The 23,314-nt window shown below is 51.7% G+C and overlaps 1 long non-coding RNA gene across 2 annotated transcripts in view; it reads left to right on the top strand.

The window, feature by feature from the left end:
- LOC106047764 (uncharacterized) overlaps positions 1-23,314 on the top strand; it is a 300,679-nt gene that overhangs the window by 54,433 nt on the left and 222,932 nt on the right. For both annotated transcript variants that reach the window (XR_010832097.1, XR_010832098.1), the window contains exon 4: positions 23,211-23,274. This is a non-coding gene — a long non-coding RNA (uncharacterized lncRNA). The remainder of the gene's footprint in view (positions 1-23,210; positions 23,275-23,314) is intronic.

The following is a 23,314-nucleotide window of genomic DNA, read 5'->3' as shown; positions in this document are numbered from 1 at the left end:
TGTGAGACTCAGGCAAAGCAGCCTCCAGAACCACCTACCATTTAAAAGATGTTTGGATGTTGCAGAACTGCTGGGTCAGGAGAGTTTATTTTAAGTGCTGGAAATCTCAGGATTATGGGGGATGACATGGAACAGTTGGAGTGTTGCCACAGATCTAGACAAAGCCTAAAAGAGAAACAATCTACAGATGAAGAGCTACGTGCCCCAGGAAATAATGAAATAGTTCACAAACTCTTTAGTAAATGTTTCTGTATCATTGTTATTGTGGTTAATGGATCATTAAAAAGCAGTAAAATGCAATAGTAACGACGCTGCAATCCTTTCTTGGGAATCAGCCTCCCTGCGAGGAGTGGCTGGGCTCTGTGCAGCTGGGTGCCGGCAGAGCTGCAGGGCCGGAGGCTGCCGGGGGTGTGCTTGGTCTGCGGAAGCCGTGCCCGCTAGGCTGGGCTGGGTGCTCCCTCTTCGGGCTTGGCAGAGGGAGGATGCGTGATGCCAAGGAGGCTTCTTGGTGTGCCAGCCTTCTGCTTCCTGGGAGCTCGTTGGTCCCTCAGGAGAATGCACGAGCTGGCTCCGCGAGGTTAGCAGAGACCTGTGTAACACAAACAGTGTCTGCAAGTGCTGGTGGTGTGAGCTGCAGTGTACAGACAGGGATTTTTTTCTTTTTTCCTATTAGCTAGAAGTACTTGAAAGTTGCCTTCGTATTGTGTTGCAGCTAATACATTTTCCAGGCTGGTATACTCCGTAGCCAGGGGAAAATTAGATTATTTAATGTGATCTCCCCACAATCACAGACAATTGAATTTGCTCCCTGCATGGAGCCCGATAATTTGTTTGTTGGTAAAGCACCTTTCCTGAAAGACATCCAGACGTGCTTTGAGGAAGTCAAGAAACAGAGAAATCACCTTTCCATTGATGGTTTATTCTAATCATCCTGGTTGTTAAAAATATGTGCCTTTTGTGATTTGAACACTTCTGGCTTTACCTTCAAGCAGCTGGTTCTTCACGTACTTCTCTTTGTTAAGCAGTAGAGGGTTTAATTACCTGACATTTCCATTCCGCGGTGGCAGTAATGCCTCCTACCCAAGGTACCTTGCAGCCTTCCCTCTGGGAGTCCCCAGTTATTGTGTGTTTAAATTGAGCTGTTGGAAATGGTTTCAGAAAACTGCTTTACTCACTGGCAGATGGTGGTTCATCAGGACGGTCCTCTTTGGAGAATGTCTATTGTCTCAAAATTATTTCTTGTGTGTTCCCGCAGAGCAGGGCTGCAGGAGAGGCTGTGGCACGCCGGCAGGACCTTCACCACAGCCTGCTGCGTGTCCCTTGGCCGTGGCACAGGGGCTTGGGCTCATTATAGAATGGTAAGGGGTAGAGATCTTTATCCTCTGTAGATCTTTTCTGCACCTTGGCAGAGAAACTGCTTTGGGTATGCAGGTGTGACCTCTGTGTCTCATCCCAAGACATTTCCAAATGTCCCTAGAAGGCACAGGCCCGTCCCTTCTCACAGAAGGCAGGGGACATACATAGGTTTAGGGCCGCCTGGGACAGCCTGTGCTGTGAAGATGGCTGTATGGCACAGCATTGTTCTGCAAGCACAGAAACCATCTGCACCTTGTAGCAGAGCTTCGTGTATTTGCGTGCTGAAGTAAGCACCTGTGGCTTTGAAATGCAGGTGGAAGGGAATGCTACGTATGGTTTTACAGTGATAGTTCTAGTATTTCAAGGAGCAGTGGAGTTTCTGTATTCTCCAACCCGCTGCTTGTAGTGCAGCGTGGCTGGTTCAGAGGTTAGGGGTGTGCGTGTCACACACACTGTGCACAGCTGTCCCCTGCTGTCCTGCCTGCTCATGCTTTCTTCTGTTCAGTGGGAGCTGCTAAATAGATTTTTCCCCTTCCCATCTGGAGCCACCTCATCGCTCCGTCCCCATCACTGTGCCCACGCAGGTGGGCTACGGTGCACAGAGTTTCTTGGGATCAGTGTTGGATGAACCTCAGCAGTTTGTGCCACTTCATCAGGGCGTACTGGGCTGCAGCTTGGCCAGGTGAGCACCGGAGCCCTTCCCCTGCCGGTGTATTTGTGTATTGAGGCTCCTCTGCTGTCACCCTGGGATTACTGGACTGGAACTGGTGCCAGGATCTTCTCGTACACTAACAGACACTGAGAGGCTCTGAGCTATAACACTGGTGGGGGGTGTTAAACTTTGAGACATTAAGCTCTGAAGGCAGAATCCTGAAAGGAACTGGTTTACCAGGTTAGCTGGCGTGATTTTGAGAGATGGTTTTTCTGTTCAGTTCACTCAGACTGAGAAAATGCGCTTGCGGGTTCTCATTTCCACAGGTGACACAGTCGCTGCAGAGAGGCTTCCCAGCAGCCACGGAGAAAACCAGACCCCAGAAAAGAGCTGGGACTTCTGGTTTATTTTCCTTCTCTCTCCTACTGGCGTTTCTGCCTGGCCGAGGGCTGTGCTGCAGGTGGCACTCGTGGTCCTCTGATAGCCAGGGCTCGGCCTGCTGTGGCACGGCCTGCTGCGGCCTGCTGCGGCCTGCTCGGGGCTGCGGCACCGTGCGGCCCAGGCCAGTGCACAGGGGCACAGCCTCTGCTTTGAAGGCTTTTGGCTTTTCTTCATGTTTTGTTCTCTGCAAATGCTCCAGCGCTAACAGCATCACTGGGAAAAAAAAAAAAAAGTAAGCGTTTAAAATGGGTGCAGTGCTCCTTAATACGGTGTGTGGGAGAGCCGCGCTTGTTACTCAGAGAAATTAGCTGGAGTGCTGAGAAATTTCCTGGAGAGGTGAGAGGTTGCCATAGGAGCTGTGGAGGCCTGGCGAGGCTGTGCCATGCTTGCAGTCCCGCTGCAGCGTGCCCATCACCAGCCCCTCTGCCCTGCGGCCGGGCCTTGGGGCGCTCCCCGTCCCCGTGCTGACGTCCTGCACACCCGTTAACTCCTCAGTGGCATTTGTGTTTTGCACATCGCCTCAGCTGTCGCTGAGCAAGCTGCTGGCTTGTCCTCCCCTCCTGCTGTCCCCGACTGCACCTTAGCTGCGCGCTGCTGTCCCGGTGTCGCCGAGCACTTTGCCTCTGCCTGCGGCTCCTTCTTCCCCACGCGGGTTCAGCGTGGGCATGGGGAGCTGCTTTTTGCTGCTGCTGGGCTGTCCCCTTGTGCTTTCTGGAGCAGGCTGCAGAGGCGGGGAGGACCTTTCCAGAGAAGGAATGCCTGCTCCAGCGTGGAGCAAGGCCACTCAGCCAAGGGCAGTGTGAGGATCCTCTCGTGAGCTCATCTCCATGATATCCACAGGACTTGCTGAAATGGCTGAAAGGCAGCCGGTCCTCACCTGGGGTTGGACACGAGCGCTGAAAGCTCCAGGCAGGAGTTCCACCTCTTGCCGTGGTGCAGTGCAATGAGGAAAGTCATGCATGGAGATGGGGCGCTTCTGTTTCTAGGGGAGGATTTACCCAAGCAAGAGCTCTTGAGACAGCAGGCTCCTGAAGCTTTCCTGATACTGAGTGCTGTCTCAGGTGCTGTCCAGCTTCTAATGCTTTGGGTTCAGACGAAAAGGAAGCAAAGAAATTGTTCATTAAAGGAAAAAGTTGTCCCAGGCCTGTTCCAGCAGCATGTAGAAGCCCTGAAGCATCAGATTAACGCATCCAACACAGACATCACAGTTAAGGCACCTTACAGCCTTTACCTGCTTTCTGAGTGCGTTGGACTCCTTAGGACCTGTGACCCAAGCTTGCATTTCTCTCCCTGGCATTTCCGCTGCCCTGTTGCGGAGCTGTGACCGTGGGCCTGCCGACGTGTCTCCCAGCTGTTTGATTCCCAGCTCCCTTCCCGCAGGGCCTGGGGGCTTTCTTGTCATTCACAGTCTAAATTAGCTCATGACTAATTTATATCCACATGAGTCCCAGTGTTGTACTTCTCCTCCCAGTACATGCTCCCTCACTCAGCCTTCATTCACAGAAATGCGTTACATTTTTCCCAACCATGTCATCAGGCAACACAAGTCAAAGTGGGATAATCTTTCCTTAGGCAGCTTTTCCACTGTTTCCTGCCCAGCGGCCGGTGGGCAGAGCGCTCCCGGCAGCACCCAGGTGATCGCTCAGCGCAGACCTGGCCTCTGGCTGCTTCCAGTGGCGGTGCCCATCTCCCCGGGCAGGAGCCTGCGGTGCTGGGACCTGCTGGGCTGGCACGGGCTGCGCTGGTGGAGCTGGTGGGTGCCTCCTCGTGGGCAGCCCGAATCACCCGTCTGCTCCCAGCCCAAATGCTTCCCAGGGACAGGATTAATTAACTGCGTTGTGGCCTGAGAGGCTAAATTGCAGGCAACAGCCCCATTTAAGAAATGCTCCAGTAGCAGCAAACAAACAAGTGAGTAACACGGCAGTGAAGGTTTATAGCAACTGGACATGATTTTCCTCTATTAATCTGAATATAGAACTAATCATAGTTTTATCGTGCTCTAATGGAAGAAACTGCCTTAACTAAGGCCCTTCTTGTTACCACACCGTTAGACCTTGGGCTGTAAGCCAATGAACCATCCCTTCGTTAATTGTGCTAACAACACTGGCGCTCAGCTGATGATTGCTCCTATAAAGGTATTCCAGCTCGTTCAGAGCAGCAGTCGAGCAGGACAGTGGCTGTGGTGTGTTTGAACACTTCTGCCTGGACTGAGGGAGAAAAATAAGTTATTCTTCCTGGCAACCCTCATCATTGCCATATCTTCCAGTCATCAGCATTCAGGATGTTCTCCTGGCATGTGATTTATAGTGCAGTTTTAGAGAGTAGGAACAGACTTGGCAGGCGCTATTCTTGGGGACATCTAGTGCCATATTAATAAATTCTAGGAGCCAGGGCAGCAAGAAAAACAAAATCTCTTTACGTTTGTGTAAATTTACTGGGCTGCATGATTGTCTCTGTGGCTGCTGGCTCTTGTAAGTGCCATAGGAAGGTAGAGAAAATGTGCTCACCGGGCTGCAGGGAGCTCACGCCCTGATCTGGGCACCACAGCAGTCCTTCTGGGGTAGCACAGCGCTTTTCTTCCAGGTGGATAATGTCTGTCCCTGCCTCAGATGCTCATAATCACACGCAAAACCCCCGGCAAGGAGTTGATGGGGCTGCCTTTTCTTTGTAAAACAAAAATTGCCACTTTGAGGAAACAACTGCCTGAGTTTAATCCCGTGGGAGATGAATAGCTGTGAGGAATGGGCCATTTAAATAGTTTACTCTTCAGTTTCAGTTTCAGCATGTTCTGGGAGTTCATCACCTTGTTGTCTGCAGGAGGTTCATCTGCACAGGGAGCTTTCTCGGCTTTTACCTTCGCTTCAGCCATGGCTGTGCACTACCATGCAGCATCAGCAGAGCAGTTCTCCTGTCCGGGAGACCAGAAAGACAGGACCGAGGGCTTTGGCCCCTCTCCCAGCCCAAGTGGCAGATTTCTGAGCAGCCTGGCTGTGATCCCGTGACGAGGGTTCTCACCTGTCAGCGGTAGGTGGGAGGTAACTGAAAGCACAGATAATGAGGTGGTTTTGTCTAATACTAATATTGACACTTCTAATCATAAGTGGCAGCAAAGCCTGGTTTAACAGAGCTCTCTTGCTGTCCACTCTTTTCCTGCCACGTTGGCTCCTGAAATCGGCTCTGACAGCTTGTTTTTCTCCCCAGCAATTAACCTTTCTGCACCCATCTCGGTGCGAACAGGCTCTGCTTCCGTGCTTGAACTTCGGTTGTTTTAAAGGATTTGAATTCAAAGTTCAGACCTGTGCAGAGAGGGTTTCTCACGAGGTTAGGTTTGAGAGTTTGCATCCAAATTCCAAATTCAGATTCATCTGGGAATGTGTAAATCCAAACGTCTGTCCCCGGTCTCCAGAAGGACGAATATATTCCAAAGGCAGCAGCAAACACTGTAAAGAGCAGCACGCCCTCCAAGGCAGGGAGCCGGGAGCTGCCACAGCATCATAAATCTCTCAGGGCTGCAGCATTATAGCTGGTATTATCCACGCAGAGGAACAGCCTGTGCTCTCCTATAGCCGTCCGAGCCCACTGATCGTGTGCACAGTGCCCTGTGGTGACATTTATGTTCTGGGTGTCTATAAAAGCCAAGTAAACACAATTTTTATGGTGCCAGAATTAATGTGTCGTCAGTGATACTGTTGTACTTAGCAACAATTATAACATTTAGCGTCTTCCTCAGTCTTAGCAGGGTTAATGCACGTTCATATCTGAGGAAAGCAGGCTTGAATGGAAGACAAGTAAGAAAACACATGATTTGGGCTTGAAGAGTTAAAAAGGGCAAATACAAGAGTTAATAGGGCACTCCTGAATGTGGAGAATGGATGCGAGGTCTACCACGATCAGGCTGGCTTTTGTAAGATGTTCTGCGTGATGGCGATGGGGTTCTTTCATGGGTCTCACGAGTGTGTTCATCTACAGTATTCAGTGCCATGTGGGGAAGGAAATAATGTGGCAGAAGCTTACAGGAACCCCAGATTTCAGGCCGTACCTACCACTCTCTGGCCCACCGGACCAGGATCCTGCTCTGTCGTATTGAAATATCACTGCACAAAGACATTACGAGTTGTGATGGGCTTGAAAACACAGGTTTTGCCATACAAAGAATCACATATGCACAGAGTAAAACATGGGTAAATGTAAGCTCTAAGAACGCACTGTTTTTCTGTATGGCTTTTCTCTCTAGACAAGTATTTTTCGTGATCTGAACACGTGCAGATTTTGACTGCAGAGCCCGAGGAGCCACATGGCAGATCCTGCAGCGCTCCCGGTGACAGCTCAGCCTCCCGGGGGAGCTCAGCTCAGCGCTTCCCTGAGCCAGGAGGGGGCCGATGGGGAAGGTCCCTGGGAGACAGGGGGAGGCCATGCATGGTGCGGGCACCCGGCTCCTACCAGGGGGTGTGCTGGGGCTTCGTGGGAGGCTGCAGGCTGCTGAGCCACCACGTAGGGAAAATTCACCACCGATTCCTACAGCCAAAGCACATGCACGTATTCAGAGCGATGGCACGTTGCAAAGAGTTGACAGATTAGTAATTTGCACGTTGAACACTCGGGCCCTGGCTTTGGTTTGGCTTTTGTTGGGGGTGTGTCCACTGAAAAGTTTGCCTTCCCCCAGGTACTTTTGCTCTCTTGTTCTAATGTGCATAAATAGGCTTTAAAAAGTTTACTAGTAGAAGGTCCTGATCCCCCTCGTACCAGACTGGGAGCAAGATATCATTACGCCTTGCTCGGCAGAGTTTTGCACCGGCAGCTGTGCGCGCTTCAGTTCCGTTCAGGTTCGCCTCTTGCTGAGTCGTGCACGGTGCTGCAGGCAGCCAGCACGCGTGCTTTCAGCTGGTAAATCCAGCTGGAAAAAAGGTAAATCCTCAAGTTTCCCCCAGCCTGGAGGCAAAATGACCAAACTTCCTATATTCATCTATTATGGGTCCTGTTCTCAGCAGATCGAAGTGCCAAAATTTAGGAGTTTGGCCAGCTTTTTGTGCCCTGGCGATCGGTTCTGCGTTAACCAGGCAGCCGCTCTGGTGCCTCCGCATGGCGCGAGGCTCAGCCTCCCGCAGGAGGCCCCAGCGGTGCCCTCTGAGCACAGGGCTGCTGCTGGCGGGCCGGGGGTACGGTGGGCTGCCCAGGGCTGCTCCAGCACTGCCATCAGGGTTTGGGCCCCATCACAAATCAGGAGACAGACGAATTCCAAATGGTGCTGTCTTTATAAACATCACAAGCAGCTCTTCTGATCATGAACCTGGTTTCTGTTCAGCCGTTGCCTCTCACAGCCAAAATTACCTTGCAGCTAATCAAAGTCACAGAGAGAATACTGAAACCGGAACCCACCAGATACCACGTTTTTAGGAGGATACCTAGAGTAAATCGGATTACATTTTCTAAGATTAGTTTTGGCAATGGACCCCGCATTTCTGAATCCATCCTGTGGGCTGGAGCCAGGATACGTACTGAGCAGAGGCTGCATTATCTTACTCTTCTCTTGAAGGTCAGTAATACATTAGTAAGTGTGCTCTTCTGAAAATAGGCTTTAATTTTCCCCTTTCAACCTTTTGATTGGTTTGACATTTAAAAGGGTAGAAGGTAATTGGGAGGTTTATTATATATTTCTGTTAAGTACAAGATGAGAACATTTAAATACCTTGGGTAGAAAGTGCACGCAAGAAAACAGACAGCTTGCTAGCGAAGAAGGAGACAGCAACCTTTTTCCCTACCCCAAATAAAGAAAAGCTGTATATGATTGACAGTAAACTGTAGTCAACAAAGGAAAAAATGAATCATAATGTATGAAGATTTTTTTTTCTCTGTTGACTGTAGTTTGCTGTCAATCACTTGCTGTTTCTTCTTATTTTAGGCCGGGAAGTGATGATGGGCTTTCTTACTACATATTCTGTCCATCTTGTGCAGTGTTCTTGTAACCTAAAGATTTCTTGTTTTGTTTTGATCTTGCAGTTAAAAGAAACCCATGACAAATGCCTTCCTGTTATATCCGAAACTTCTGAATATCCATAAATTAATGAGAGCTTGAAAGAGAAATAGGAGAACCTAGATTTCATAATTCCTGTTTGCATGCCTCAATAGTTTTGTTTAGTTGTATAAGTTAAAATTCAAGTTATGATTACAGATGGATGAGAAAAAAAACTCTAAAGATCTTTCCTTGAACTTCAGGAAATAAAGTACCAGGAGTTTGAAACTTCCCCACCTGATCTGTATGTTGGGGATGTCCCACGTTGTCAAGAGGGGGAGCAAGTAACGTGGCTTTGGCGTAGATACTTGAATTTTGAGGGTGCTCCTGGGTGTAAGCCAGTCTGCACAGAGTGAATGAGTTGCTGGTAGGTAATGGATCAGGATAAAAAAGTAGATTTTTAACCAAGCTCATGATACATGGTCCATTTTCGTGAACCTCTTGAACCTCCTCTGACCCTTGGCAACATTGGTGGCTGCTCCTGTTTAAACACAGAGCATAAATGGCATCTGCAGCCCAGCACAGGATGGAGCAGCAGTCCCTACACTTTACCGGGCCATCAGAAGCAGCACCGTGTAGACGACGTTGCTCCTGGCAATGCCAGATTTTGTCCTCTCAGTATGAAGAAGCCAAACACTGAAAGCAGCATGGGGTTTCTCTTGCTGACAGCCCCATGGACTGGGCGTGGGGACTACTGAGGGAGAAAATACTTGTGACTGAAGAGGCTTGTCCTGATCTCCAGAAGTCTATTAAAGTCATCCCTGCCGGGAGTTACCCTGGGCTCTCTGCGTCTAAAGGCAAGTGCCACCCGTCCTGCTGGCTCGGAGCCGGGGCCGCCACGCTCGGGTAGACCCAGCTCCAAGGGAGATGGTGGTGGTGGGTGAGGGCCTGGGAGGATTTCTCAACGGTCAAGTAGAAAATGTTTCTTAAATTCTTTTTATGTAAACTCTGTTCAGTCTTGGATCAGTCATTTGTCTGACCGTGTTCCTGCCTCCTTTTCTATCCTGCAACACTCTCCAGCTAAACTCCCTCAGGGCCGCTTGCAGAGTCCCTTGGCTGACTTTCGCAATGCCATTTGCAGGTCAGGGAGATTACGCTTTAAGGCCCTTTGACAAGTCCCTTGCCATGCATGTGCCTTCCGCAGAGCTGTTGCAAGCCAGCAGAGTGATCTCATGCTGTTCTTTGCTCTTTTTGATGTCGTTGCTTGGAGGTAGTGCTCTTTCAAGCACTGACCTTCACTGCTGGAGCTGGAGCTCTGAACCTGCCAGCCCATTCCCCGAGGATGCCATGAGCTGTGCCGACTGTGTCCCGCACACGCAGCCCGCACCGGCTGCCTCTCTCGACTGTGGTCCTGAGTGCTGCGGCTCGTTGATGCCAGCTGCTGAGCGGAGCGTGGTGATCTCAGCCGCCCTGCTCGAGTCCGCAGCCCTATCCTTTAGAGCTGTTCTTGGCAGTGGGGAGACCCTCATTAGTTTCATCTTGATTGTCTTGAAGTTTGGCTTCTCTGACACTGCTTCTTGACTCCTGCTAATCTGCTTTCTTCGCGTGCTTGTCAGAGTGCTCCAGGTCTCACAGCCCCATCCTTCATTGTCCTCTGGTATCCATCCGTCCGCCGTGCCTGCCGTCGCTGCGACAATACACGGGGCGATAAAAGTAAGTAATGGCATGAGTCATGAATTAGCAATATTAAATAGCAATGAATTGTGAAATGCTCCGTATGGTTTTATAAACACAAAGCACATGTTTCCGGCTCCCCGTGTGACTTCTGCAGCCCGTCATACCTGCTGGCTGCTGTTAGCCTCAGTTCAGAGGCGTCCGACAGGCGACCTGCGGGGAGGGCAGGTGGCACGAGTGGTAGGGAAGAGAGGCAATAGGAAAAAGCCGACCTAGGGAAAAGCAGAGTAAAGCTGTAGGTTTCTTTAGGGTATTGGGAAGTTCTTAAAAGAACCAAGTGCATTGCTGGAGCAGATGATTTCTGATGTGGTCTGAGATGGCTTTACTTCTGAATATACAATCCAAAACCAGGAATAGTCATGCTTGGTAAACCTTTTCGCCTTCCCTCGTTTTGTATTCTTCCACCTGGCAAATGCTTTCAGATGGAAAGAAAAACAGAGCTGTGAATCAAGTCCCAAGCAAACATTGCTCATTGTTTGTCGTACAAAGTTATACCACATATTTCAGGAGCGTTTTTTTTTTTTTTTTAAGTTATTATGACAGATCTTTTACTGACCAAAAAGATTTTAACAAATGCAGAGTCTGTCAGAAAGCTACAAGTCCTGCTTAATGCAGCCAGTGCTGCCTGGTAACCCTGACACCTCTTCCTTGAGTGGTTTTCTTCATTTCGGAAAAAGAATTTTCTCCAGAGTGCTGCATTTTTCAGTTTCTGTTGGGTTGGGTTTGCAAAAGAGCCGTGAGCAGGTCCTGGCACACTCTCTTGCACGCTTACTGCATCCGTATCGTGCAGCGTGAGGTGTGGGGGCAATTAGCCACCCAGCCTTCCCGGGTAACGAGGGGAATTTTTAAAGGTAACCCATGCTCCCGGAGGAGTCGGGAAGTGCAAACAGAGCATCCTTTCTGCTAAGCTCAGCCCGTAGCTTAAATGAATGATTTTGTTGTACAACAGTGGGATTTGGAGGTAGTCAAGTGCTGCAGAATGAGGTGTGACGGTTTGCTCGATTTCCAAATTGCCCTAGAGCTTGACCTCGTCCGCAGCATCTTTCGTTCACTGCTCGTGTTTCGGAGTGGCAGAGGAGGGTACCGCAGGAGAGGGCCGCGAAGTGCTTGGTTACTCGCGGAGCTCCGCGCTGAAGCTGGGGTTTGAAAGACAGCTTCAGTTCCCGGCTGTTCAGGTGCGAGCCCTGTCTTTTTGTGTGACACTTAGCTCTGTGCCGTTTGGTCCGGTTTGTCTGCCAATTTTTTTTAAAAAAGATTGATTTTGCTCTGTGTACAAGGTGACGTATTAATGCTCGCTTACTGGTGAGTCTTGCTTGTAAAGGAGTCTGTGTTAAAGGGTTTGTGCTAGCTGGAAACACTGGGAGCTTAATTGTCATAAAGGGAAAAGGGTTCTTTTGAAGTGAAGAGAGAAGATTATAGAAGGCACCAGCAACTTCGAGCGATTGTTGTTTTGCGAGTTTTAACCTTCAGAAGATGATTTGAGAGCTTCTATCTTAATAAATAGGCATCTGCTGTGGAAAGAAATGTAGAAATAGCTATTGCTGTTATTCAGAGCTGCTCCTCGGGGCCAGTGGTGCCCGGTAAATTGGAAAAAAACACAGGAAAAATCAGGACTGTGTAAGGTAAAGTCTGTGCTAGGCTCCTGTAGACTTCATTGGCGCCAGGACCGGCCAGCCGTGCTTTGTGTTACTCTGGGCTTTAGTTCAGTCGCTGGTGAGCTCTGCTCAGGCTGCAGAGAGAGACCGGGGCCATGACTGTGGTGGGGACATGCCCTGCCTGGCGGCAGAGAACACCTGCAGCCTGACCCGTCTGCAGCCATCCGTCGTCCCAGCTGCCCCACATCGTTGGCCTCACTTGGACCTCCGTCCTCTTCCCCCCCGTTTGCCTTCCATCGTGTTTTAGTGCTCGTGGTGAGAAATGTCTCATCTCACTGCCTTCCCGGGACTGCTTCTTGGGTGATGCCCAGGGCAGACTGTCCGGTACAAGCCTGCAAGGATTAACTAGTTTGGGAAAAAGTACGGGTGACCAGCCTCCCCGCAGTAAAGTAGAAATAGGAATCTTGATGGGATGATGTAGAACATTTTTGTTGGTACTTGCAGTGCCCGGCTCTTTGCAGTAGCCGCCCGGTGAGCCGAGGGCCCAAAGCCTCACCCAAACAGCAGCAGCTTGCATTGGAAGTTAAATGCTGTGAATCTTTCCCTTCTTCCCTTCTGGGAAAGCAAGCAGGAGTGTGGGCAAATCCCACTGACAGGTAATAAAATTTTCTTCTTCATTTTGACAAAACAATCTACAGCAATGTTCAACTCAGTCGCTCCTATCCCCAGCTGCGGGCTCTGTTCCAGGAGTACCACCAAGGCGGGCTTCCCCGCTGCCCTGCACCAGTACGGCTGGCGGGGATCCCTTGCGCTGCACCCCCACCACATCCCCGGGAAGCTGCGGCCCCGAGTTACGGCTGTGTGACAGCGGATGGTTTCTCTGGGACACTGCTGGCACGGCTGTGGCTGGGCAGGGGGGGCCGTGCGGCAGGACGGACTGCGGGATCGTGCCGCCAAGGAGTTGGTGGCACCTCCTCACACTGCCTGGAATTCTGCACCGCGTGCTGGTGGACTGATAAAACCAGACAAAATGAATCAGGCAGTGATTGGTTTCATATCCACTCCCAGTGGAAACAAGGTTAATAAATTAAACATCGCAGTCTGTTGGATTTCTCTCTTACAGTACATTACTTATTGAAATCACTTACACAGGCAGGCTAGGTCTTGGATTTTTGTACATATGCCAGCTTTTCACTTGCAAATATTGGAAGCGTCAGCTGCGGGCACCAGGGCTGTCACACCACGGTGTGATGGAGGCTGTAAGCCACAGCCCCACGGTGTGAACGTGGACAGAGGGCTCCTGGAGGTGCTGCCAGGTCAGCTGTCATCCACTGCTCCGTCTCCTGCGCTGGGTCTTGCAAGCATCCTGCTGGCACGGTGCTGCCTTCTGCTCTGGTCCTGATGTCTCCATCCCTGAAGGCTGATCCCCCCGTGGGGAGATGGTTGCCCGGTTTTGTTGGGTTGAGAAGAGCAATCAGTTCATCCAGGTAATCGCCGTGCTCTTGGCATCTGGCATGCGTGCTGTTTAAAATCATACGACAAAACAAACGCTGCCTTCTCTTCTTTCAGGTGTTCGGCATCCCACTGGGGACCCTTCTGTGTCCCACGGTAGTCCTCAGTGCTCCCTTAATTTAAAAGGATCGAAGGGGCACAAGGTCTTGTGCCAGGTCTCAGGTCCAAAGCCGACTGAACTCACTGGGACTTGACATTGAGCAGATTATTTTTTTAATTTCACCCCTGTGTGATACAGAGGTCGCTCTTGTGCTGCCTCTGCCCATAGATGTCCTCAGGAGCAAGGAGGAGTTCTGAGCTCTCCGTAATGATTGGAGTACGATGGAAGAGCTCCCATTTCAGGAACAGGTAAATTCAATCGTATGCGATTCAAAACTTTCCGGATAAATCCACTCAGTCACTGGGTGCTTTCCTCCTAGGATGGCCAACGTGCTGAGGGATTTGCTGGCGGAGGAGCGCTCCCCAGCTCTGCAGAGCGGGCTGACACCCGGGCTGGCTGCTCGCGTAACGCTGCAGCACGGGACCTTGCAGGAGAGCTGTACTCCTGCAGTTTGCCCGAGGCAATGGGCCTGAGCAGGCCTGCGGGGTGAGCTCTGTGGGACCGAGTCTGCAGAGCTCCCTCTCCGGGCCCCTGCCACCCGACCACGATCAGCCGGCTCGGAGGGCGTCCCACGGGGTTCAACGTTGCACGTTGCCACAGCGTGGCCGTGCGCCCGGCTGCTCCTCAAAGGCAGCCTCTGCTCAACTGAAGTTGGGAGGAGGGAGCAAAACGTCCTCGTCCAGACCCCCAGGGGAGGAAAGTTGCTCGGAGGGGCTCTCGCCTCACCTGCAGGCAGCCGCGCACCCGGCTGGCAGGTGGGAAGCAGTGCTCTTTGTGGGGTCTGGACGCGTCGGGTAAATGCCCTGCCAGGTCTGGAGTGCCATGGTGCACGGGACGATGGTTCCTGCACAGGTAACCAACGGGTGTGTAGTCCAGCCTGTGCTCCTGATATTACCACCCCAGCCATAATGACAGCATTAATATTTCAGCTAACTTAGCAGACGTTCACAGTTGCTATTTTATTCTCATTCTCATCTGAATAATATTGCCTTACTTTTTATGAATGCCAGTGAGCGCGGTGACGGCTCTGAGATCAGGCATTTTGTGAATACGTAAAAACGTGCAGGCTGTGGAACATTTACCACTTTGTGGGTTTTGTGGTTGGTGTTTTTTACTGGTTTGTTTAACTATAAAACCAGTCTCATATCTCATGGCAAAAGTCTGGGAATTGTCGGGGTTATCGGGGTTTCTCTGGTGCAAATGGGAAGTTTGCAGGCTCTGAGTTAGGCCAAGGTTCCTGTGTTGCCTGCAGCTGTGAGGTTTTTGTGTTACCAGTTCAGACAAAGGTTATTGTGGAGCCAGTCAAGGTAATTTGGAGGCTACTTGGTCGTCAATAGGATTTTTTTTCCCCTGAGTTTAATAGGAGAGAAGCCTGAGAACCAATCGGGTGTTGTACTGAACTGCAGTGGAACCCAGCGAACGGCAAGAACTGCGTGGTGGAGCTGGTAAGTCTGGGCAGGAGCTGCTCCAGCAGTCACACACCAGCGGGGGAGTCGCGCTGTTGGTCCCTTCAAGTCAGTTTGCACCAGGCCTGTCTGGAGTCGGCTTCCCCATTTTTTGGCTCAACAGGCGAGTGGTGCATCTCTCTAGCCAAAAGAAAAATCAGTACCCTCGCGTGTTCTCTGAAGAGATTTGTTTGAATTCAAAAATTGAAAGACAGAAGTGACCAAAAATCCTCATACAGAAGTCCTGAAAGTGCAGAGGCCCCCAAGCCACCCAGCAGCTCCCTTGCTCTGCTTTGTTTGGGGTGAAAAACTCTCAAGTGGGTTGTAGCAGTGCTGTAAGAGTAGAACTGCTCCCATGTGAGCATCCTTCGCCTGTGACCCAGGGCGTGATTAGCCTGGATGGACAGCGGGGAGGATGTGGATGCCTGTGTGCTCCCTGCAGTCATCGATTTTGTGGCTTCCCAATGCACAGAACCCACGCAGCAGACCCCAGGGCTCTCCAGCCCGGCGGAGCACCCCACGTGCCATGCAACAAAGTCCCCCTTCATCTGGTGGCCTCTCCTCTTCCCCCGACTCGCTGCATGGGGCGCCGCAGTCTGGGCACTGTGCTCAGGACCTTACATGATCCAGTTCTTGGTGTCTGGATGTTCCCGGGTCCTCCACCACTTCTGGCCCTCTGTGCTAGTGAGAGGTTCTGTAAGTGTGCTCTGGCAACCTCAGACCATTCAGACTAGCGCCCAGGAGGATTCGATAGCCCACACTGGCGGTGCTGATGGATTAAAGCAAATAGCGGTGTGTGCTCTGAGCATCTCGGTGTCACAGCTTCCTCGCAGCAAGGGTCCTGATGTTCACACAACTCTGAAGGCAAGCGCGGCCAGATTTATTTACATAACCTAGGTGACACAGTGAAATGTCTCTCTTCACAACCAATTCGTTTTGGAGTTTAATTTATTACTTGGTTTTCAGTGGCGCATCAGAACCTCATTTTTAACCTGTTTCTGCTGTATCCTTCCTTGCTGCAGCAGCTCAGCCGCGCTGGTTTCTCGCTGTTGTTTTCAGCTGTACCTGCCTGGTGCAGGCAGCAAATGCTGCTGTCATGGGCTGGGTTAGCGCCGCAACAGTGGCCATTTTACATCTCTAATAGCTGTGGAAATGCTCATGAAATACTTCCAGGAGTCATGATCTGCAAATGCTCATTGAGAGGCCAAAACACAGACCCTGGGGCAGACGATGTAGCTGGAAGTCTCCGGGCAGAGCTGCCTCCACGAGCCTGGGCTTCGCTTCCTTGCCCTTCAGGGGTGAGGCTTCAGAGCTTCGCGACTCCAAAGTCAGCTTTGATTTTGGGGAGTGGGGAAATGGAAGGGGGCTGGGATGGACGGGAGGGAGGGTGCCCCTCTTCCTGCCTCGTGCTGTGAAGGCTGAAGTGCTGGCTGTGAGTTATGTTCTTTCCTTCCTCATTAAAAAGGCGGCATGGTGGCGGTGCTGCTGCTCCCTGCTTCTAAGTCTTTAGCGCTCAGGAACCTCAGTGATGGATGAGGACCCCGCTGCTCCAGTTCTGTACAAATAACGAAAATGGCAATCCGTTTTGGGGAAGATCTTCAGTCTCAGTGTAAAACAGCAAACAGGATGGAGGAGGAAAAGAACGAGATGAAGGAGCGGTGCTCTGCGCTGCGCCAGGACTTAGTTCTCGGGTACTGAGGGTTGCCCAGGGTCAGTTTTTCCAACAAACGAGAGCTAATCTGCAGCTCGACTGCTGGCACATCTCTCCACAGCCTGGCTTGCAGTCCCGTGTCCCATCCCCATGGAACCAGCCCCATCAACCTCAGGTCCTCCGTCCTCACCCCGCTGCAGGTGCCCTGTTACGGGGCGGGAGGGTCTCCACGAACACCGCTTCTCTCTTCTGGTCTTTCTCAGCTGCCGAGGGACGGTCCTGATGCATGCGGCTTTCGAAATCCGGCGCCGCGCTGTGCAGGGTGGCTCCTTGGGAAGCAGCGGGGCTGTGTTGGGGCGTGCCCTGGGGCAGGGATGCCCGCAGGCAGTGTGCTACCGACAGCACCGCGGAGGCGGCGGTGGTGCGGGCGCCCTCGCCCTCTGCCCACGGATAACAACGTTGAGCTGCTCAGGCTCCAGAGGTGTCTGGGCACAAGGTTCCTTTGGCTGATGAACTGAAGGGCAGGTGTACACCAAGGGGTTAATTCACGAATCTGCTGCTGGTAGGAAACGCTTTAAATAAAGGGAAATAATTTATACTGGGGAAACCAGCGTCCTCTTATCTTACCCTGAGAGTACTTCTCTTTTCTTTTCTTCCTTTGAGTACCTACAGAAACAGCCGTACAGTTAGTACTCTTGTACAGCCTTGTTTGATCTGTGATGTGAGTTAATATTAATACATGTGGATTTGGCATTTTGCTTTAAAATCATTGTACATCCAAAAGGTTAGTTGTTGCTTCTGTCTGCGATTTCAGTGACAGATTTAAAAATTCATTGCATAGAATTGCCTGGAAAGAGGCACGCCTGCCTAGCTGCTTCTTCAGAGACTTCAAAGAAGCGTTGCTCTTTTTAATGGAGGAACACTAACTTTCTTCTGACCCTTGTGGCTTTGTCACTGTTTTAGGGCTTTATTATTGAAAAATAAATATATTCTGTCTCTTCACTAAAAAGCTTTCACTTGCTTTCCTGGGAAGTTTTCCCTCTTAACACGTCTTTTTGAGGAATTTGACAGCTGAAGATTTTTTGGAAGCAGATTTAAAACCTAGTGCTCCCTTGCTGGGAATAACCTCCTGAAGTGCTGGAAACAGGAGGAGGTGGAATTAATAATTAATTCCCTTCCATCCTGCCCTTTGGAGGTGAGGCGAGGCGAGGGAGCGGGAGCCACCTTGGTTTAGTCTTTGTATTCAGTTCTTTGGCACCAAGGCGAAACTCGGGATAGCTTTCACCATTTTGTTCAGCATTATTTGGTTTCTAGTCTACCATGGGAAGCAAGAAGAGATTAAATCCTGGAAAATGGCTGGCAACGAACCCTCCCCGCTGGAGGAGAACAGCACAGAGCAACGGGGTCTGCTCGGCCCTCGCTGCGAGCGCTGCGGCTCCGCGTCTGCTTTCTGCCTCCTGCCCGGCTGCTCTCTGGGAATGGCCATGAATTTAAGAAAAAGCAGGGTATGACCTCTTACAGGAGCGGATGCTTACAGAAGTGATCGCGTGAGCAGCCAAAGTGGCTGCCCAAGGCCGTGGACGAAGAACGTCGCCGGGCTCAGCGTTACTGGAGGGAAACGCCCCGGGCTGCTGGTCCCTGGGCTCGGCAGCGCGGTGCTGGCCCCGTCCCATCCCTGGTGGATCCCCCTCAGGTCTCTTGGCCAGCTGCCTCTAGCCAGGGCATCTTCCCCATCCGCTTCTGTGCCGTGGGACAAGGAGAATGTGCCTGCATTCCTCCTAAATACAGACAGCGAGAATGATCCCGTTGCACAGTTACAGCTCCTGCCCCGCTCTCAGAGTGCGAGGTGCTGTTGCACGTTCCCACGGCGGGCTGATGAACACGCTGCAGCCCAGTGACACGGGAGGAATTTGCACAATCAGCTCTGTCTGCTGGCAGGCTGCGCGTTGCACTAAGACGGAGGGGTTCTGGATTGCCTTTGAGGCTTGGTGTTTAAGGTGGGAAGAGCTGGCCCTAGACAGCGTGCTTCATGCAGGACCCACAGGGGACCAGGCGCTCTAGCTTTTGCCCCGGGTGAGCAGATGTCCCTGCAGTGCTGTCTCCAGCAGCCCTCACAGCAGAGGTGCTTGGGGCAGCTACTCCGCGCCCTTTGTCGCCACAAGACTTGCAGAGTTACATCAGGATAACCCCCTCGGTTTCCTTTATTCCAGTGACAGCAAAACCTTGCTTCCCCCTGCACTGTGCCAGTCACTGCCCGGGTGGCATCCCGAACCCCGTCACCTTCATCTGCAGCCCCGGCACGTATGGCAACAAGCATCCCCCAGCCATACTGAACTATTTATAGTGCTAATCTTCCGCGCTTTTAGCACAAATCGGCTATATCTTCCTTTTTCAGTGTGGTCACTGTGCGTGCATGCCGATGAGCCGGGGGGACCAGCGCCGCGGGGCATATCTCAGGCTTTGGCACCCGCTGCTCCCTGCCACGAGCAGCCTGCCTCGTGTTCTTCCTCTCAGAATCACGCATCTTCTCCTCTGAATACTGCTCCGAGGTTATATTTTTGTCACGAAAATACAGGACTGAAATTAATTTTCATCTTTTTCGTATGAAGTCTTCTACCTGACAGCACTTCACCTTTGGTTATCGGCGTGCAGCTCTGCTCCGCACCACCACTGACTTGCTCTTCATGCGAGAGGGCCTCAGAGGGGCTGCAATGAAATCTTTTCTTTTTTTTTTTTTTTCATTAATGAATTAGTAAAATATCCTGAAGGCTCTCCCAGAGCACTTATTGAGGATGGATATATCCAGGCACGTCACCTTTCCTGATAGCTATCTACACCTGTGGAAACCAGCTAAAGCTTCAGCAGAATTGGATGGGAAAAGCAATGGGAGAGGCTTGTAGTGCAGCCTCAGCTCTCCAGACTGGGCCTGACAGATGAATGTTAATGAGTAAATTAGTTAAGGAGCTGACCTCAGCCTCATTTAGGCACTTACTGTGAATTTTGATGTCTAATTTCAGTTTCTCCAGTATCAAGTGCTAGTTGCTAAGGGCTTTTTTCAGGAGGTGTTGAATTTCCCAGGGATTTACTTGCTTCAGGAATTCAATTGGTCATTTTGATTCTTTGTAGTGTTTAATTGATGCCTGAAAACCCCGGGGAATTCTGCTTTGTGAAACTAGATTTATTCATTAAATTATTTACTTACATTAAATAAAGAAGCTCAAGTGTCTGCCTGACAGCCATTTTGCTCTGCGATTTTTCTCCAGCAGGGATTTCACTTGCCAGCAGGAGCGTTATCTCCTTCTGCTCTTTGTTTGCATTGTCCAAGGGTTTATGAAAACACTTAGGAAGAGGTGTTGGAAGGAGTTGTTTAGCAGGGAGCATTACCCCACCCTCCCTACTTTGCAGGGACCCCAGCACCCTTGTGTGCCCTGCAGCAGCCGTCTGGGTTCTGCGCGTGCCTTAGCGTGCTGCTCGTGTTCCTGCAGCACCTGGGCTTGTTGTGCTGCAGCCGTCAGGAAGCAAACCTCTCATTCATTGCTCCTCTCCTGCGAGTAGTCTCCCCTGCTCCGCTGTTTTCTCCCCTTCCTCCTGACTGAGCTGCTGTGCGTACACACAGAGCAGCTGCTCCTTAACTCAGCTAGCCTTCGGCCGGTGGGGGACCTCAGGACACGTGCCAGGTCGTAGGTCTGCAAATACCTCGAGAGAGAGAGTCAGAGCATGGCTTGAGAGATGCGGTCCTGCTGGTCTGCTCTGTGTTGTACGAGGAGGCCTTATTGCCACTTAGCTCACCGTGAGTGCGAGGCGGAATGAACCTCGGCTCTCAGCCTGCTGGTCACTGGGAAAGCGGGGTTCTTCTCGGGTGAGAAAACTGCCAGAAGTCGTCGGTCTGAGACGTACTGCAGAAGGGACTGGGCTTTCTGGAGTGGGTCCAGGGGAGTGGTTCCGTAGCTGCAGGCGGTGCTGGCAGCAGCTTCAGGAGGCGACGCGACGGCTTCAGCATGGAGGAATCCCGTGGGAGTTCTTGGTAGGGTTTGAAACTGATGCACGAGTTTAATGCTTGTGAAGCTTGGGTTTGTTGGTCCATTCTGGGTTTATTCTGAGTGCTTTGAATCAAAGGTTAAGATCTCTGGTCTCTCTGACAAGTAGCTGAAAGGCCTGGACGTAACACAAACGGTTGTTTTACCAGTGACATCGTGCATACATCACTGCTTCAGCCTTACAGCTCTGTTTATGTTTTTGTAGCAGGTGTAGCCTTAGAGGTGTCTCAGCAGTGCCGAAGTGCCCACGTAAAAACTCATGCAGAAAATGAGTGCTGTTGGGCTACGTTATATCCTCTGCGGTACAGTAATGCTTCTGTTGCAGCTGCATTCAAAAGTAATTTATTCAGGGCATAACCAGGGATAACTGCCAATCCATGCCCTACGACACAAGCTTCAGTGTGAGGGGCGGTTTTGTGCCAAGCCCTTGACCAGCGAGCACAGGGGCTCATTGCCCACATTTACTGGGTACTGTGCAAGGCAGTTAACTCCAAGTTATTTTGTACTTTAATCGGGGCACGTAATGTGCGCTGCAGGGGCACGTTGGTAAGCACCAAAGTGGTTTCTTTCTCCTAGCTTGCCTCCAACTACCCTCATCACATCTCTGAGGAGGGGACTGCGCCGGGGGCAGGAGAGCCCTTGCACCTTTTTGAGCGAGCAGCCCCAAGCCGTGTTTATCTCTTTGAAGGAAACGATACGGTAACCCTAACCCAGACCCATCTGCTCCCTTAGGAGGAGGGCAGGACAAAGGTACCCTTGCTGCAGGAGCTTTAAACAGCAGCACAGACTGCCTCGTGTTTGTCTGTTCCCCCCCAGAGCTGTAGGCTGTCGGTTAGGTGCCGGCGTTGCTCTCCTCCCGCAGCCTGCTTCTCCAAGCCGGGGACTTTGGGTTTGCAGCGTCCTGCTGAGGAGCAGAAGCATCGCCCCATTTACAGGTGGGAACGGGGCCGAGGCAATTAGCTGGTTCACCTACAGCGTGTGAACGATTAGGTGGCACCAGCGAGGCAGCCGAGGCACTGGGCCTCAGTGCGGTTTCAGTTTGCTGAGCCCCTTGGCCCGGGGCAGCGGGAGCAGCCGGGCCGAGCCGCAGGCCTGTGCGGGGCCGCGTCCGAAATGGGCCCAGTGGGGCGACGTCCTCGGGAGAGCTCAGCGGGCTGCCTGTGTCCCCGCAGCACCCCGCGGACCCCTAATTACGGCTGCTTCTGACAGACTCTCTGTGTGCCTCCACCTGAGAGCGCAACAAGGGAAGGCATCGTTAGCGTAATAACGGAGCCTTGAAACCACCTGGGGCTGGCGGAGGGATTGGTGGTGAGGCTGTGGCACACTGCGGTGCCTCGCTGAACCCTTCTGGAGAGTTCCGTGTTTTAACACACACAACAGATTTGTGTACCAACATGTGGGCAGAGGTCCCAGTGGCTCGGAGGATCAGACTTCAGAGGTTCAGGTGCCGGGGATCTTTCATTTCAGGCAGTTCTTCTGGCAGCCCGACACCCGGCCTGGCTGGGCACGGCTGCACGAGGCAGCCACCTCCACCCAGGCAGCGCCGGCATCGATCCCCCCGTGCCGCCACATCGCTCACCTTCCAGCTTCGCATCCCAGCCAGTGACGATAAATGGTGTCTCTGTAACGACACCGTGGCCAGCCAGCCCTTATTTGGGGGGGATGTTAATGAGTGCGTCTACTTTTGCATTAATTCTGACAAGATTTACTGGAGCTTGCGGCTCTGCCGATTCCCCAAATGTCAGTCACACAAAGGTCGGCGCAGCGGCAGCGCTAACGGTGACGGGGAAGGGCGGCAGGTGCGGGGCAGCGAGGCCGTGGCCTGCAGTGGGGCACGGTGCACAACCTCCGGCTGCACGCTCTGGCGGTCATCATCGATCCCCAGCACCCGGACACGAGGTCTGCACGGCCACCGCGGCGCGTGTGACACCGCCAGAAAGAGAGCTGGTGTCGGAGAGCCTGGGAGGTCGACCGCGTCAATGTCGGCCCCATCAGTGTGTGTGAATGTCTGAGGGGAGGGTGTGGAGAGGATGGAGCCGGTCTCTTTTCAGTTGTGCCCAGCAACAGGACGAGAGGCAACGGGCACAAACTGAAGCCCAGGAGGTTCCTGCTCAGTATGAGGGGGCACTTCTGTACTGGGAGGTGACGGAGCACTGGGACAGGCTGCCCCGAGAGGCTGTGCAGTCTCCTTCTCTGGAGATATCCAAACCCCGCCTGAATGCCATCCTGCGCAAGGTGCTCTAGGCGATCCTGCTCGGCAGGGGGGTTGGACTGGGTGATTTCAGAGGTCCCTTCCCACCTCAGCTGTTCTGTGAGCCTGTTCTGGGAGCGCTGGGAGTCCTCCTGTGTTGCCCTGCCCTGGACAGCAGCAGAGCATGGAGGTGACGGGCGCTTTGTGTGATTCAAAGGCAATGTCTGAATGAGCAGTATTGCATTTAAATGAACTGAGTTCACTTAAAGTCAGAAATACCTTTTTAGGTCTCCTAGCCTAAGAAGCCATGCTACTTCTGATTTAATGCCACAACAATTTAATAGGATGTCTTCGTTTACAGGGTATTTGAAAATGGTACTTTGAAAAAAAAAAAAAAGAAATTTCATACAGAAAAAAAGAAAAGCATCAAGTGTGAAGATGACAGTGCTCTTCCCTGGCATGTTCCTGAGGGGCATGCCCCACATTTGGCTTGTTTTTATTTTGAGTTGCTATATGAATTTAATTCCCTTCCTTTCCCATCTGCAGGGTGGAGGTGGCTGGAAACACCATCAGATTGCCTTCGACGATCTGCTGCATGTACGCCAGATAGGTAAGGCTATGCTGTTGTAGAAAGCTGAAATATCGGCTTC

The sequence above is a fragment of the Anser cygnoides genome, chromosome 5 (genome assembly GCF_040182565.1).
Source record: "Anser cygnoides isolate HZ-2024a breed goose chromosome 5, Taihu_goose_T2T_genome, whole genome shotgun sequence".
NCBI classification, from domain to species: Eukaryota; Metazoa; Chordata; class Aves; order Anseriformes; family Anatidae; genus Anser; species Anser cygnoides.
The sequence above is the reverse complement of the archived record's forward strand: the minus strand, read 5'-3'. Positions and strand labels throughout refer to the sequence as shown.